Below are 18,074 nucleotides of genomic sequence, written 5' to 3'. Positions count from 1 at the left end.
AGTGGCCGTAGAAGCAGAGGGAATTCAGACAGGTTGGTTGGAAGAAGCCAGAGACGGGGTGAGAGATGGAGCCACCACCAGAACACCACCGACTTCAAGGAAACATGGCCTGCCAATACCTCGATTTTGGATTTCTAGCCTCCAAAACTCTAAGACAATAAATTCCTATTGTTGAAGCCAATGTGTGGTATTGGTGTGTGGTATTAGTCATAGCAGCTCTGGCAAACAAAGACACGTCCTAAATCCACATTTCTTTGGAATTTCTTGGATCTCAGGTCAGAGACTGGACTGAAGGTTGGTGATGGTGAGTGGTCAAGCTTTAGTACTCTCTTAGTCCTTTCAGTATTGGCGTCCATATGGCTCTGTGACAGTAAGGCTGTCTATTATTTTTACACTTAGTGCTTGTATCCCCTTGTCATTTAGATTTTATGACGACATATCCACAATCTATAGTTGCCGTGCCTCATTGCTTTCACTTGATGCCCTCTGGGTTTTCTCCTTGAACATACTTTCAGATCTCTTAAAACTGTAAATCATCTCTGACCTCCAAATAAACCTCCCACATTATTAAAATGTTTATTTTTCTCAGGATTACTTAAAGCAAATGCTCTTTTTTTTTAGTACCAAAAGATTTGATAAGTATTTTTGATGAATGTTAATGTTTTTAAGTTTGGGGAATGCTCCTTTTATGAGGTCACTCATAATTTGAACTGCAGTATCTCTAGTTTCTTTCCAACTTGATGAAATACTGATTGAAAAAACAAAAACAAAACTCCTTACTTTATTTTAGAATCCACAGGGTAATGTTAAAAAACATGCAACTCAGCAACTCCACTAAATGCATATATTTTAGGCATGTCATGATGTTATTTTTTATTTGGTGTCTTGGAATTTTTATTAATTAGCACAAAACCTGGCACTGTACATGATAGATATGTGAGACCCATGAACTATTTTTTTTTACTAAATTTTTTCTTTAATCAGGTGATTGACTATGAAAAAAACTTATTTTGGATTGTTGCTCTTCGGGCCTGCGTTATTCCAAATAAGCAACTTGATAAATGCTTGAAATTGTAAGACTTTAAAGGAACATTTTTATTTTACAAGGGATTTTATATACAAACTAATGTAACCAGATAGACTTTTACAAACAACTGCAAGGGGTCATTAGTATTGTTTGAAACATTAGTATTGTTTGAAACATCTGAGTAGTTTCAAGTTTTCTTACTTAGTCTTCAGAAACCCCTTGTCATGGCATTGGAACAATGTAGTGTGAGATTATCATTTTAGTAAATAAAGAACATTGCTATTCTCCGTTGCTTTTCGTTCTTTATATTCTTTAAAAATGTGATGGAGCGAGTATCTGACAGTATTAGATAATCATAGTTCTTATCGGATAAGCCATTTACAACCTTGAGTATCTTCAGCACTGTGTGTCCAGGGAACGCCTTTGAGAGACATTGTCTCAGGGCCTTGGGGGTTCGCAAGTGGTTAAGCAGTTATCTGTGAAATGCGATTTCTTGGAAATCTAAAGTTTTGTATTTTTGAAATAAAAATATCTCTTCCAAGACCTTTCATAGGCCTGAATGTCACTACTGTTGAGTTGCAATGTGCTCTTATTATCTTATGTAAGAATTCTCAGTTGTGCTGTAAAGAAAGAGAAAATGCATGGGATGGAAGAAACTATGGAGAAATTTATTATTTACATTAAGCGTATATGATTAATAAATTGTAAACATCAATGAAACTTACAAGTCCTGTTGTATATAGATAATGAATATGCAAGTAGCCTGTGAGATAACAACAGATTCATAAAATATTTTAAATAGTTTAGTAAGTTAATTACTTATGAGACATGTTAGAAAAGAGAGATTGTATTTGCTGAACATAGATGGAAGGTGAAAGAAGGACCAAGAGACAGCTAATATTCATGATATACAAGCGTACATGATACCCCTAAAGCATTCAATAGTCAGGAGATTTTAAACTGACCTCCCATTGGTAACAGCCGTTAGGCTCCCATCCTACCTCATTCATATAAAATCCATGGCTGTTTTTGGGCTACCCATGGGACCCTGAGTTCTTTCCGCTGTACTCTCCAATAGGGCAAGCATGTGTTGGCTTAAGGCCCTACCTTCCTAGTTCAAATCTGCTTGTTCAAATAGCAACCCTGATCCTCATAACCACACTGCCATAGGGAAAGTTGATGTGTCAGACAGAGCAGAGCCACAGCACATGAAAACATTGTGTGACCCAGGATTCAGGTGGTTTGGTTCTTCTAGCATGCTTGTACTCAATCCTAAGTGTGTTAAGCTGCCCCATCTCACTTCCATTCTATTCAGTGCATGTGATTTAATCACCTTAATTGTATCAGTGAGGCTTTCTGTTCTGCAACCTCTGGAAGACATTGCCAGGTAGAGAACTTGCAGGTGGACATATCACGATGGCAATTCCCTACAGAACATCAGCCATTTCTGTCAGCCAAGGGGTATAAAGTCCTGTAAGAAAGCAAAACCTATATGAATTTAAACCATTATCATCTAATGATGCCTTATTATGAATTAGTTAATCAGGCTAGCTAGCCTTAATCAGAAGGGCTATGCAGAAAGAGCATGATTATGGTCATATCGGATGGCTGGAGAAAATGCGGCCCAAAAGTGGGAAGGGGAGGAGGATGATAAAGAAAAGTCTCAGGGACAACTCTGTTCAGGTGTAGGTGGACATAAGCTGGAAGACAGGCATGTTTGTGTTGAAGCTCCTCAAAGTGACGTGAAATGCTGATGTGGAGATATCATGATGTCAAGATTCTATAGACATTACCTCCTATCTACTTAACTTGAATGAGTTGTGTGAGGAGGTAAACTACAAGAAGAGATTCAGGTTAGCACTATGAAATTAGTTGTGTTTTTGCTATGACAGTTGTTTTTAATACTGGGTGACTTGACGTTGTTTTCTTCCTATATTATTGCAGTCTTCTTTGCTAGGTGATCGTCTTTCTTTGGACCCTTAAAATTTTTGCTTTTGCAGAGTATATAATTATCTGCACTTTTTTGTCTTGTTCCCCCTCTATTCCCTAAGGATTTTCATCTATTACCGTGGCTTATGTGTATGAATCTCAAATTTCTATCCCTAGTTCCAGTCTTGTCCTTGAGTTCCAGACCCATGTGTTCAACTGCTTTGTGCATGTTTCTATGATGCCCCACAGGAATCTCTATCCAGGGTACTCAAACTCAGTATATTATTTGCTCAAACTCAGTATATTATTTGCTTATTCCCAAATTTCCAATATTTCCTCTTTCTCCAAGCCACAAAGTTACTTCTCCCCAATATTTATTTTGTCAAAGACACTAAAATTAGGGACCAATGAAGCATCCTGTATTTCTCTTTTCCTTTGTCTACTATACCCAACCTAGATATCATAGCCTCTAAATTTTACTCCATAAATATTTCCCCAAATTTTCCCCTTTGCTATATATTCAACATCCTTAACTTGGATTGTTTCAAGAGTTTTCTAACTGATGTCCTTCCCTTTCAAATTCTTACCTTCCCCAAACTATAAATTATCCTTTGCTTATGTGATTTTTCTAAAATGATTTTTTTGTTTCTTTTTTAATTAGAGAAGTTGTAAGTTTACAGAAAAATCATGCATAAAATCCAGAGTTCCCATAAACCACCCTATTATTATTACCACCTTGCGTTAGTGTGGTTCATTTGTTACAAATTCATGAAAGAACGTTTTTATAATTATTCTGTTAACTATAGTCCATCATCTACCATAGGGTTCACTGTTTGTGTTGTAAAGTCTTATGAATTTTTTAAATTATTTATCCTCATAACATATATACAACCTAAAATTTCCCATTGACAACATTCAACTATATATGCTTTAGAGCTGTTAATTACCTTCACATTTTGTTGATTTTGTACTCTCTGTCCCATTGAGACTATAGCTTTCTACCCCAATGAGGACTCTCAAAGGATTCCAAATACTGTTCAGATGAAGCCCAAGCTTCTTTGTATGAATTACAAGGGCCCCCATTACCTGGTCCTTGTCTTTTGCTGCGAAATTATATCTTTTTCCTTTCTCCGTCTTGCATGGCAACTTCCAGCAGTACTGAAAACCTTGTATTTCCTTGAACATCATATGTTTTATTGATCTATTTATGCTGTTCCCTCTGCTAGAATCCCTCTTCCGTCTTCCCTCTTCCCCATCTGCCTGGCAAATTCTGTGGGTTTGAAATCTCTCTAAAGCGTTCATTGTGTGCTCTGACAATTAATCATCTCCCATCCATACTGCCTGTATACATTTAGCATGTGAACTTTTCACCTTGGATTGTACTAATTTGTTTAGCATTTATGACATTATAATGATCTGTTTCCTTATTGATTGTGAGTCCCTGCAGGTAGGGACCATACTACCTTCATCTTCAGATACTGAGCACCAAGCAGGCGTTTTAAGCCTGTGAGCGGGTGATGGTCTCTGATGTTTTGTGTGACACATAAAATGCCAGCTAATGGCATTTGGGCAGTTTTGGAGTGTAGGTGAAATTGGTTGGAGTTTCACAAACGTGATGAACAAAGTAACAAACAAAAGATGGCAATGGAAGCTCTATGGACCCTTCGTGGATCTGCGGACATTCTTATGGGCAGCAAATATAAAGACATCACAGTGAGGAAATCCTCAGGGGAGGAGAACGAGTTCTCAGCAGAGGTGATTGGCTGAACAGTCCACGGCACCTAGTCTGGGGGGAACCTTTCTGTATCTCTGGAATGTTCTTAAAGGAAATTTTGGTGCTGTTCAGATCAAATCCTGTAAGGACTATAAAAATATACATATCATATATATACATATACATATACATATATACATACATACACCCACACACACATATACACACACCAGGCCTTGCCAGGGCACTGTGATCCTTCAGACATTTTTTGGGAAGTGCTGCCTAAAACTGCAGTTCATCAGATGATATGACTCTAAGCCCAGCCTCTGTCATCTTCACTAAAACCATTCTAAAGTCCAGCTCACTGCAGGGCTTAGTTAACACTGATGACAGCATGACTTGGCTTTTAATATTTTCAAACACATGTATAGCAGTGAGTAAGACTGGAAGAAGGGCACTTACATGGACACAAGCTGCTGACATTCCCGGCCCTCGAGGACCATGCAGGGCTGGAGGCTCTTTGGGATGGGGAGAACAGAATGAGATTCCAGGTCTTCATATATAATGATTTTTCTCATCCTGTCAAGATACCAGGTGCTATTTCTAATTGAAACTATCTTAACCCTGGTTTTGAAAAGTAATCCTATTTCCTTAGCTAAACTAACTTCCCTGCCATAGCATTCTGGTTAAGTGCCTCCCTGATTTGTTTTCGTCTTAAGTGTTTCTTACGGACTCTGCTAAACCAGTGCTTCTGCACAGCCTCTGATTTGACTCCTAGTTCAGGCCCATCTTCTTCTGTCTCTCTGTTTAGGTGAAGTCTCAAATTTAGAATTTTTCAGTGTTTTCTGCAGAGAAAGAATACATGACACCACTGAGCTTGCCTCCTGTTTTCTGCTTACTTGCCTAATTATTCCCACCTGTAACCATCTGGGTCTGGCCAGGAGAACAGAGATCCATCAAGGGATGAAGGGCTTAATTAATTCACAGGGGCTCACACAAATGTAGGAAGAACTAGGAGAGCAGAGGTCAAGGAGCTGCCATTGAATTTCCGGAAAGCCAATGCAGGGCCCTCAGCTGGGCTCTGAAGCAGGTGGTTCTCAAGTGCTTGCTGAGAAATGGTGGTGATTCCAAAGACTCGTGGGGAAACTACCACCAGTGATCTTGGTGTGCACAAGCAAAATTTGCATTTTTCAAGAGCTCTGCTGGGACACACTAGGACAGTGTATCTGCCCACTGAGCTGGCTGCAACGGCTTCCGATTTCTCAGCATCCCAAATATCATGCCTGTGCTTCTCATTAGCAAACTCTAAGCAAGACCCATAAAGTAAGTAGATTCTGGAAAATGTATTTGCAATTCCTTGTGATAAGAGAAGACCACTGGAGGGTCTTGTGGTGCTGCTGTGTGAGCAATAGACTATCTAGCCCATCATTCTGCATTCACTTTCTCATATCTTCTGGATTTCCTAGCTAAGATGACACACATCATTTCATCTAGATCACAATTTTATTTGAGTTCAAATTTATATGGGGCAGAAGAAAATAAGCTGTGGAAGGAAAAGATGAAAAGATGAAAGCAAAAGGCTTTGCTGTTTTGCCCCTTCTGGGTGGCATTCCAAAATGTGGGCATCGGAATAACTGAGGGGACCTTAATGGATCTAGGTATTTGGATCAGGGTCACAAACTGAGTGAAGAGCACTGAAAGGTGAGTGTCGAAAGCATATTTGGCAGCTTTAAATTTTTGCATCAATCTCTTAAAATTTCCCCATCCAGCTCGTCATCTAACCTTCATGGTATTCAACATGTATTGGTTCATATTGTGTATGTGTGTATTTGGTGACGTGGGTATTTGATAAAGCTCCTTGATGTCTGGGGCCATGTTTTGTCCCTCCCTGTGTCATTCTCACTGAGTACAGGAACTAGCCCCTGGTAGGTTCTCACTAAGTGTTTGCTGCTTGATGGATCACCCCATATTTCTTTAGTGTTTGGACTTCCCCAGTGAATGTGTGTGCAGTAGGACCCAAGGAAGTGTCAGACCAAGAAGAATGGACATCATAAAACAGTCCAAAATAGCAATGTAGCCGAATTGACAGTGAATGCCTTGAGAAATGTGCCATAAATTTATACTCAACAAACATACATCAAGTGTGGTGCGTGCTTTTGTGAAATGTAAAAAGGAGGAAGCAGTCTTCTTAAAATGTTCTTGGATTTCTGCACTTCCAGGAACTACAAGAAACTGAACCTAGAAAATGTGTGGAATCAAGGACAATGAGATTGCATTTTAAAATATCTACCTCTGACTACAACAACAGCAGCAAATTGAGCCACAATAATTACTGGAAGAATAAAGGATAGAAATTCAGGGCTCTGGATACTTGGGGAATTAGGGAGAGATGAAGTCTACTGCTAAACATAGAAAAAAAAGACATGTCTTAGTTCAGGTAATGGCCAGAGGGTAGGTAACTCAAATAGAAAACAGATGTTTCTACTCCCATGAAGTTATTCAAGGAGTCAGATTGTCACCCTCGTGTTGCTCTGCCATCCCTGGGTGTGTCGCTGAAACTGAGTGGCCGCCATCCACGGCCTAGGGAACTGGCAAGCAGAGGGAGCCATTTATTATTAAGCAAACGATGTAGAAGCTACACACCTCATGTCCAACCACATTCTATTGGTGAGTACTTCGATATTTTTAATTGATACAGCCAATGCATATTAAAAAATATAGAGACAATGTGTGGTTCTAGAAAATGTTGCTTTCCTTCTTTTGTCTCTATTTCCTTGAATATATTAAGCATTACTTTTAAATTCAGGGTCTGATATGTTCATTATCTGGATTCCGTGGGTTCCCATCTGTGACATTGTGCTTTGAAGTTCTCAGATTTGCTGTCCCTATAGAAGGAAGCCCACAAAAATACCTTTCACCATATTCTGCTGCTTATTTCTTCCCTGAAAGTATAATGGGAAGCAAAATAATTTTGTTGCCTATTCTTTCATGCCCCTTCTACCCATCTCTAAAATATTTTTGATTATTGATTATGAATTTTACATTGAAAAATAATTTTTTATTGATTTAAAATATGTATAAATTTAATATATTTAATATCATTAATGCTTAATGTGTGTCAAGAAATACTGATTATTTTCCTGTAGTTTACTGATAATTAATGTAATTGTTTTGTTTATGTGCAAAGGGGAGTAAATATTTAATAGTTTAGTTGACATCTCTGTAAACATGCCCTAACCTCTGGTATCTGATGCATTTTAAATAATTGATTGAGTATGGATTTTCCTTATTAATTAATTCTACATTTGTAGGTAGAAGGGGAGGTAAGGAAAAGGCTTGGTCTTCCAGTTTATAAAGGGCTTGTAATTATACTTACTCTTCATTGCTTGAGGTTAAACATAAGGGCTAATGGGAAAAGTTTAAGAAGCATAAACTTTGGCTCCAAATAAGAAAGATTTACTACAACTCTAAGGACTGCCTTATGAGGCGGTGAGCAGTAAAGCAGATGCCCAGTGATGCTTTTCCAGGAACATGGCAGAGAAGTTCCTTGCTTGGGAAGTAACATCAGATGACCTCAGATATCTCTTCTAGCTATTGGATTCTGGAATCACCAAGCCCAATTGTCCATCTTTAGAGAGTTTCTCTGTTGTCTTCAGTGAGGCCAGATGGCCAAGAGCCAAAACCAACTAGATTGTAAATAATAATAATGGATAATAATAATAAATTGACTTGGAAAACCTTGTGCCATCCCAGTGGGGATCTCGTCCTCCTGCTCTTTTTGACAAGGCAGGCAGAAGGATGGCTAATGGGCAGGAGTCAGGATGTGAGAAAAGTTCCACAGCACCCGAAGAAGGAATTAAAGGGAGGCTGAGTGCAGCTGATAGTTTGCTCAATGTCTAAACTGAAGGAGACCCTCTAATGCATGAAGCTCCAGGTATATTTGGCAAAATCTGCCCAGAAACAGACTCTTCTATGCCAGGAAGTTTAAAGGGCACCCTCAAACAGGATTATGTCTTCATGATTAGATGTAGTCTCAATCTCCAACTTCTCTGTTGAAGTTGTAATTGGGGTCTGGGATGGGCTTTGGAGTCAGACCTAATTATAAACTTGAATCATGAGCTAGCAAGGACTATTGATTTTTTGCTGTCTTGACACGAAGACTTAGAGTAGTCTGTAAGGCTACTTGTGTCTTCCAGATAATTTTATTTCAGACTGTCTCAATTACAAAGAGTCTAGAAAACAAGAGACAAAAGGCTTTATTAATAAATATGAATGTCTGCAAATGTATTAAGTCTTATCTTTAGCGCACATTTTTTCTTGACCCATGCCTCATTGAGCTCATGTCTTCATGTATATGACAGAGTTGATAAGTTTTAAAAGAAGAATGAATTTTCATTAGTGTTTGCCGAAATGAACTCATGACCCCATGAGTAGTGGGGCCAATTATTCTGTGACCCAGAAGTGAATTGGCAGAATTTAGTATTTCAGTTATGATTAATTCCATACAACATTAGATGTGACATGTATTTATTAAAGTTAATTTATCTTCAGAGACATTAAATCTTAATATTCTCCGTTTGTGCCTATAGGTGTCCTGTTTCTCAAGACCTATTTCAAATTATTCTCCTTCCATTCAGTGACAAACAAAACTTGAGTGGCAACTCTATGAAATATATTCAGTTTTGCTGATGGTTCAAAAATGAAAAGGTAAACACTATGATTTATGCCCTTATAGCAGATACTGGCCATGCCTTGCCCATATGAGAATGGGCGCTTCTGTCTTAGTGCACACGATGCTCTTTCCTATCGCCAAGGGCTTGCTTTCTCTGGCACCTGAGCTCTGAACACCACATGCTGAAACCACCAGAGATATCCTCACATCCCAGGAGCAGTTTGCAAACAATGACTGAGGGGAATTAGTGTTGCATAAATACTTCAACACCTCACCTCAGGCGGATAACTCAGAGATTTTGTTATATATTTTACATGACGTCCTTGGGATCCCAGATGATTAACCTCTAGTTACCCAGAGTGGTATGTGGTTTGAAAATTTAAACTTTATTGGACTCCTTATGTTCCTTTCATACTTGCCCACTTCCCTACTGACATTTGATGGTATCAACTCTCCCAGACTCCTTCTGCTTGAATTCTAGTCTCAGGATCTTCCCTGGAGACCACAAACTAAGTCGATGAGTAGGGAGAGTGAAAAGGAGAGAGTGTTGCAGATGGCTGTCCAAGGGGCTCTCAAATTTTAGCAGGTCTTGCAAGTAGAAACAGGATTATTGCCTTTGTTCCAGGTATGATTTCAAGTATGTTTGTGGAGTGCACAACCACAGAGGCGGGACATGCCTCTCTCCACAGCCGACGGCACTCTGCTCACCATCAGTTATAACGCTGAAGCCAAGGTCATATGCCCATTACAGAAGATTCAAGTTTCCTAAATGCAGAGTCCTCTCCTCTGATGCAGCCTACTGCGCGAGGAGCATCCCCTGGCCCTCTTCACAGTGCCCTGTGGAAATTGGGGCTTGAAGCATCAACACAAATGTGATATTCCGGCTACTGCTGTGTCTGTGAGTAATAAAGCCCTTTGTCTTTGAGCCAGGAATCTCACATTTTCACCAGCATTCCTGAAACCAGGGCAGACTAACTTGTTAGGTTGTAAGTAGGTAAAACTCAGACCCGTCCCAGTCTTGACACACATATTCAAGAAACAGAATCAGTCCTCTGTGAGGGACTGAAGAAAGTGCTTTAAACTTGGAATAGAGAAAAATATCCTACTAGGCATGGAAGAAGTCAAGGTTAATAATGCCACGTGGTAAGATATTTGAAGTAGGCTTTGAAGAATTGTCAGATTGGTCAAGTGCAAGATTGGTATGAGAAAGCATAATTGTATAATTGTATAACACATTTATGCAACATTGTGAAAACAATAAATTAAATCTGAAAAACCATCTGAGGCCAGATTATTACATAGGGGTTCATATTCCTCACTGAAAAGATAGGACTCCATAAATCTTTTCCTGATCCATGAACTTAATTTAATAAGTCGAACCCAAAGAACGTATTAGTCTTAACTCTATTATGTATTCTGTGTGTTATCAAAGTGCCAGATGGGTCTTTCTATCATTAGAATTGCAATGTAATAAAACTGGTCACATATTTACCATACCACAGGTATATTTGCATGAGTATATAATTAAGTGAAATTAACACCTCATTGTGAATTAAAAAACTTAGTGTTTTGCTATAAGAATAAAGATCAATTTTAATTTCATTTCAAAGCATTTTACATTAAGTTAAGCCAAATTTTTTGTTTCTAATTCATTATTAGTAATAAATGTATTTAAATCCAAAGGGATTTCTCTAATATTCTTATATTTTAAAAAGTCTTTTTTTCCTACTGCTCTGTCATTTAATTTTCTATGAGAAAGAGCACAGAAAAATATTCAAATAAGGCATTAATTCCTAAAGACCTAGTGGTAAAAAATTATCTTTGAAGTCATTCGATGTGCTCCTCTGCTTAAAAGTGCAGTTATTTATAGGAGATTGTCTTAGGAGGAACACTGTGATATTTTCTCCTTTATAAGTGTCTTAGTGCCTTGGCTGCTATGACAAATACCACACAACGGGCTGGTTTAGACAAAAGTTTCAGAGGCTTTAAGGCTTGCTTCCTCCAGAGGCCAGGAATGATCTGGCTGCTCACCAACCCTTGGGGTTCCCTGGCTTTCCTGTTACATGGTGATCTCCTCTCCTTTCCCTCCTGGATTTCATTGACTTCTGGGTTCTGGCTCCTTCCTGTGACTTTTTTCTCTAAGGCCTCCTGTAATGGGATCAGGCACATCTTGATCCGGTTGGGTCACACCTTAACTAAAAATAACATCTTCAAAAGGTCCTATTTACAGTGGGTTCACACCCACAGGGATGGGATTAAGCTTAAGTACTCTTTTTTTTTTTCCCTGGGTACCTGATTCATTTTACCACTGTAAGGGAAAAGAAAAAAATGTTTGTAGAGCTGTTGATTTTCTGATAAGACTTTGTGGAAATTTATTAATACTTATTGGAATTTTTAATAAAGAATTTATGCTTTAAAAATTATTCATTTACTCATTCAGTCTACAACAAATACAGAGTACCACCCATATGCAAACAACGTAGCAGATGGTGAATGGGAAAATAGATACAGAGGAAGGATTGGCAAACTGAGGTTCCCAGGCCAAATCCAGCCTTTGGTCTGTGTTTGCAATAAAATGTTATTGGAACGTGAAGATATGGAACAAAAAATTTCATTGGAACTCATTCATTAACTTATTATCAGTGGCCACTTTAAATCTAAAATGGGGCAAAAAGCAGCAGGTAATGTAAAACTAAACTTTTAGGTTCTGGGAAATGTTCAAGTCATTTCTCTTTAATCCATGCACTCACTGCTTCCTACTAATTCAGTGGCAACAATCCAAACAGGCGCTTTTCTGTTGCATGGTCGCTAACATCTGGTGGATTCCCAGAGGGGTGATAATGGTGCAATCAGCTATGCTTGGTCCACCATCCAGGAACGGCAGCTTCTGCTTTCCCTTAAAATTTCATCACTGCATTGGATTGTTATGAAATTTTAAATAAACCCTTCTTTTATATTACTATTTTTACTTATCACATCACATTCCAATTACTTTCACCTGGCTCTTTCCCAGCATGAAAAAGGCTACAACTCGTTGATGATTCCCAAGAAGACATTAACACACCCATGGGTTTATGTATCATTCTCGGCTGAATTTCAAGTTGAAGACACACGCCAAGCAGTAAAATGCTGTCACTTTGAGGATTCCATCTTAATCAGATACAGCCCTTACAGGAAGACTTTGCAGATCAGTGATCTTGATAGACGCACACAGAGCAGACAGCCACAGATTCATTGTGACTTGAGCGGAAACAAGAGTTCCACCTGCTTCCCCAGTTTCTTTTCTCTCTGGTTCTCCTCCTGCAGTCTGTGGAAGTCTCTCACTGCTCACTCGCTGGGTTGGGCCAATAAATCCCAGTGAACAAGTACATGCTAACTGGCAGTGATCACAAATTAAGCCTAAATAAACCATGCACACTTCAGCTAGATCAATTAATCAGATGAACTGGCAGAGTCCTGAGGTGAAAGATACATTCTGATGATGGAAGTGATGATAAAATGTCTGGATTATGGTCATAGGGGAAGATTCAACCATGAAAGCTGAACGGCTCTGAGGGCATCAGAAGCTTGGACCAGAGACAAGAGGCGTCGTCAGTGGGCGCTAGTGTGGGGCGAACGAGAGCCCTGTTTCACCATGTTGCCCAGAGCTTACTCATAACTAATACTGAAGAGTGACTTCAGCAGCAGCCCAAGTGCTTTGGGTTTGGGCTAGCAGTAACATATGCATTAACAAAGGGCCTTTGGGAGCCAAAACTGTCACACTATTATATGATTCTCTGAAGTTTCCGGCACCTGCTTCTATGCTTTTATGCGTTTTCGTTTCTACTAGCGTCTACTATTCTTGCACACTGCACTATATCCAGTTTTAGTAAAGGACAATCTAGTCTTTTATATTCAATTTATATAAGAAGTATTCACTGTGAGGGGGCTGCTCCCGAGGATTTATGGTAACTAATCTCTCGTGCGAAAGACTCGGACCCTGATTTACAGATAGACCTCAGAGCAATCACCTATTTCTGAATCTGGGTATTGGGTCTAACAGCACGAACCTGCCTATTTGTGTAGTTGTGTGAAAGAGATATTAGTGTTGGCTGTGATAAATCACATTATTGTGTTCATGACCAACTTGAACAATTCTGAGGTTGATCGATGCACATCTTCATTCTGCAAAATGTGAAAATCCATTTGAATCGTTAGTTCAATTATATTTTTATTAAAAAAAAGCCATTTTCAATTCTCTAAGTAAATACCATTTACCACTATTGTCACTCCTTTTGTCCCTTTCCATATGAAAGTTTTCATTTATTTTCATTTCAAATATGAAAGTAAATTTTCTTGTTTGTTCATTTAAATAACTTCAAACTTAAATAGATTTTTTTTTTCCTTTGGGCATTTTCTGTTTAAAATATAAAATTCTTTTAAATTTGATTCCTTCTATTTGAAGACCCTTGGTTCTTCTGCATTCCTTTAATTTTGACTCCAATGTGGCAATGTAGGAGATAAAAGGAGAATCTTTTTCTTATATGTAGTCTAATGTCCCCTAGTCACCATTTTCTTTTAAATCGTGCAAATCCTGCTCTAGCTTTGAGGATGCAATTAAAAGTTTTACAACTGCAAACAAAAGTGATTTTATGCTTAGGAATGAAAAATTAAGGAAAAAAATTCAGGTTCCATTTTAGATTTATTTGCTATATGGTATATAACCAGGTTAATTTAGCATCCGTATCCTTTGTTAATTAAATGGCCTTAAGGATATTTTGAGACTAAATTATCATTTGTCTGATGCTTTAGATGTTTCCTAATATTTATTCAGTGAAATTAGGAGCAACATTAATGATTTGAAAAAGTGAAAATTATTATTGCTAAATTAATCAGTCATTTAACATGCAGAATCTTTTATTGCCTCGATGTCTGCAACCAGCTAGCTTCACTGAACAGTTTTTTGAGTCACTTAAGGAACAACATTATTACCTTTTTTGGGTTTTTAAACTAGGTTGGACATTTCTTCCCACCCTCCCTGTCCTCCTTTCCTGCCTGACACATCAGGAAATCTTACTTTGTGTGAATGAAAAAAATATATAGTATTGGACCTCCTTCACCTGTTACATTTCTTAATTTTAAGTTACTGCATTATAAAGCCCTCTCGCCCTCACTAGTGCATGCCTGCTGTGTGTCCATGGGTGATGTAATTAGTTCTCTCCAGTTGCGGTTTCAGCAAAGACCACAGGCTGAGGTCACATCCCTGCAAACAGGGAATGGATTTTCCCTGATGAAAATCCTGGAGCTGGTGTCTGAAAAAGGCAGGTCCTCAGGCAGGGAAGCGTGACTCTGAGGCCAGTGGGAGAAGAAATTGCTGCCAATCTCCAAGACCGTCTTTCTGGGTTCTAGACAGTGGGCAGGGGGATGTCGAGATCCACAGTCAGGACTCTGGACTTACGGAGCCAAGGTGGAAGCTTGAAGATCATGGAATGGAACCTAAGCCTTAGAGAGCAAGCCACATTTGGATTTATGTTTCTCTTGACCTTTATTTCCATAGCAAAGCCTTGTTTAATGTTTCAGATTTGTTTCATCTAAGATGATACGGACTCTCAAGGAATGGCTCCTGGGTTATAGTTTTAAAGGAAGCAAGTACATGCGGTTGGCAGCCATAAAAAGGGAGCTCTCAGGGGGAAGGCAAATTTTAAGAGAAAAGTCATGTTTATGAGAGAGGGCTCCACTCCCCCTACAGAGATCCAGTTTTGCTGCTGATTTTAGTAAATCTGGTTCTGTTTTATAACAGAAAGTTTTTTTTCTGATCCAAACTTCAGATATTTGTAAGAGAGGTAGATCCTACAGAACCATACCTTGTTCAATATGTTTTAAAAAATAGTATATGAAGAATTGGGAATACAAAATTAAAAAAAAAGTAAGTGGCTCCTTCCTTAAAGAGATGTGGTAGACTTAAAATGGCCAAGAATTATGCAACTTCTTCCATTGAGAGGTAAAGTCTACTTCCCTACCTGTGAATCTGGGCCACCCTGTGACTTGCTTTCACCGACAGAATGTAGCAGAAATGATGTGTATGCTGAGCCCAAGTCTTAGGAAGCCTGCGATGTCTACCCTCTCTCTCTTGGAAGCAGAGACCACCTCGTGCGGAAGCCAGTAGAAGCCTTTGTAGACGCGTGACCCAGACCACAACCAGCCTCAGCTGGCAGCAGTGTCAGTGAGGGTGCCTGTGTTTTTCCAGCCCCCGTCGAGCTTCTGGGTTTCTGAAGCTGCAAGGGCCATCCCCGGAGAGACCAGCGGAAGAACCGCTTCGCAGAGCCCAGCCCAAAGTGCAGCACACGTCAGTGGTAAGCAAATAAATGTTTTTTTGTTTGTTTGTTTGTTTTAAGTCATTGAGTTTCAGGTTGTTTTTTTACGATCATTATGCAACTGATACAGATTATCACTTTTTTAACGCAAGACAGACTTGTGAGACAAACTGATGAATTCTAATACTGGAGGTGTTATAAGGCATGCCAGGACACTGGTTCCAAGGTTGGGTGTCCTTCCTGTCTTCTCAGGGGCCCCTCAAAGATGGGATAGCTACCCCTTAACTCCAGTCTATGGAGGCTGTCTTACCTTGCCTTTTCTCTACAGCCTTGTCTCAGGCTCCCAGGTACCTTCAAACTTTTTGTGGTCTCCCTGTACACGTTGCAATTCCCAGAAACGGCATGCCTACCTGCTTGATTTTTACTCTAGAAATTTCTGGATCTGTCTGTGGGCTTACTATTTTGGCTTTATGCTGAAAATTAAAAATTTTCTACAGCCAGCCCAGAATTTATCCAATAATAGACAGTTCAATTTGATTGTCTCAGAGTTATGATAAATTCATGTCCCTATAACACCAGCTAATGCTCATTTAGTGCTCCCTTTGTGCCCAAGCAATTTAAGTAATTTGCATGCCTCAATTCACTTAATTCTCATGGCATCCCTGTGAACAGGTGCTATTATTATCTCCATTTAGAAGCGGTTTTCAAAGTTACTTCACTGTTAGGTGGTGGAGTGTGCTTTTGAGCCTCTTCCTCATCAGTCTTCCTCATTTGTGCACTTTCCCAAGTCAGAAATCACCTATGGGTCATGATTTGAATTTCCTTGTTGGCATTTGTGCCAAGGTCTTTGTGAGTTGATCAGTGCCTTAGTGTTGCAGCCTTCTATTTTTGATTCATTAGCTATCTGGGTGTCCGTTCATCTTCTTTCACTGCTCTTCTTGCGCTTCAGTCTGACCACACAGAACAAAATTTGGTTCTGAACACTCCCTCCTGCCTCTGTGCATTTGCACATGATCAAAACCGCCTCTCCACAACCGCCATCACGCCCGCCCCCTACCCCCACCACACACACAGTCAGACACTTGTCTGTCCAGGAATCTTCTGCTTATCCTTCAAACCTCCTCTTCTCTGGAGTCTTCCCTGGGATCCCAGCAGATGGAAGCCATCCTTCTCTGAGACCACTAAGTATGTACTTCCAACTGCTAGCAAACATGCAGAGGCTGGAGCCGAACTCTCTTCTCGCCAAGATGTCAGTTGGTGTCATCACATCTGTTTTCATCTATTCTCTTTATTTCTGGAAGTCAGGGGCCCCTGAGAGTTATCATGTTGGTAGCCACAATCCAAATTACAGTGCCTAGAGCAGAGTAGGAGCTTGTTAAATAAATACAGAATGACTGCATGAAGGAGGAGTGGAAAGAGCCTGCTACAACTCTGTGACAGTAAAGAGCTCCTAGATCCTTTTCTGGCCCAGCTCATCACCTACTCAGATGGTAATGCTCATTTGAACAATTTCTGTGAGTTGAGTAGGAAGTGGGGTGGGGGCACGCACATGCATGCATGCTGCTGAGTACTGTATTTCACTGAGGAAATAACTGTCACATATAGTGAAACATAAGTGGAGCACTTTTATGTAGAGCAAAAGGCACTTTGGAAGCTTTCAAGGCTCCATTTCTAATAACGGGCGCCGTGATCATTTCTCCAGGCTGATGGGGCTTCCTTTTGAGGGCTTTTTTCTTTGACCTGAGGGTCCACCACAACTGATAAAAGGCAATAAAAGGGCAAACTTTGAAATAACCCCAGCTAAGGGATGTGAGGCGGTGAATAGCAGCCACGTCCTGAAAACAAGGTTAATTGCAGAAATGCAAAACATCCTGCGGGAAAATGCCGCCCCGAGGGCCCGTCTTTCCACCCAGGGGTTCATATCTCTGATCCCATCATCAGATATTCCAATTACATGCTCTGTGCAAGAACTTCTTCCTCAGGAAGAATTTGAAATCCTCTAATTAGCTGGGATTTAAAAAGCAAACAGAAAATTGAAATGTTAAAGGTCAATACAAATAAAAACAAAAGTGCGCTGAGCCTGAGATGACGGGAAAGCAGGAACCAGACGGGCTTGGGACATTCCAAAGGGCTAATTAACCAGGTCCAGTCTTTTGAATAATCAAGACAGCAATTATAAATAATAACAATGAATGGGGCCTCATGATTGTGATGGGTTAAGAAACCATGACTTCGTAATTTAGCAAACCATTTCACACACTTGACATTCTTACATCATAGAGAAGTTATGAAGCTGGATTATTGGGTTTTCATCCATGAAAATGACTTTTGTGTTTAAAAAGTTTGATTTAAAAAATATCCTTTACTATTTATTATTGGTTTTGTAAATATATTTCAATAAGATTTATGAGATTAATTTTTAGGACTTGATTCTACATC

The 18,074-nt window shown here is 39.4% G+C and overlaps 1 long non-coding RNA gene across 1 annotated transcript; it reads left to right on the top strand.

Annotated features, from left to right (window-relative positions):
* Positions 1-6,847: 6,847 nt before the first annotated feature.
* On the top strand, positions 6,848-9,550 carry LOC119511815. Its single transcript, XR_005212249.1, has 3 exons — positions 6,848-7,337; positions 8,062-8,159; positions 9,260-9,550. It is a non-coding gene; the product is annotated as an uncharacterized LOC119511815 (long non-coding RNA).
* The last annotated feature ends 8,524 nt before the right edge of the window (positions 9,551-18,074 follow it).

This window comes from Choloepus didactylus, chromosome 16, assembly GCF_015220235.1.
Source record: "Choloepus didactylus isolate mChoDid1 chromosome 16, mChoDid1.pri, whole genome shotgun sequence".
NCBI lineage: Eukaryota > Metazoa > Chordata > Mammalia > Pilosa > Megalonychidae > Choloepus > Choloepus didactylus.
The sequence above is the reverse complement of the archived record's forward strand: the minus strand, read 5'-3'. Positions and strand labels throughout refer to the sequence as shown.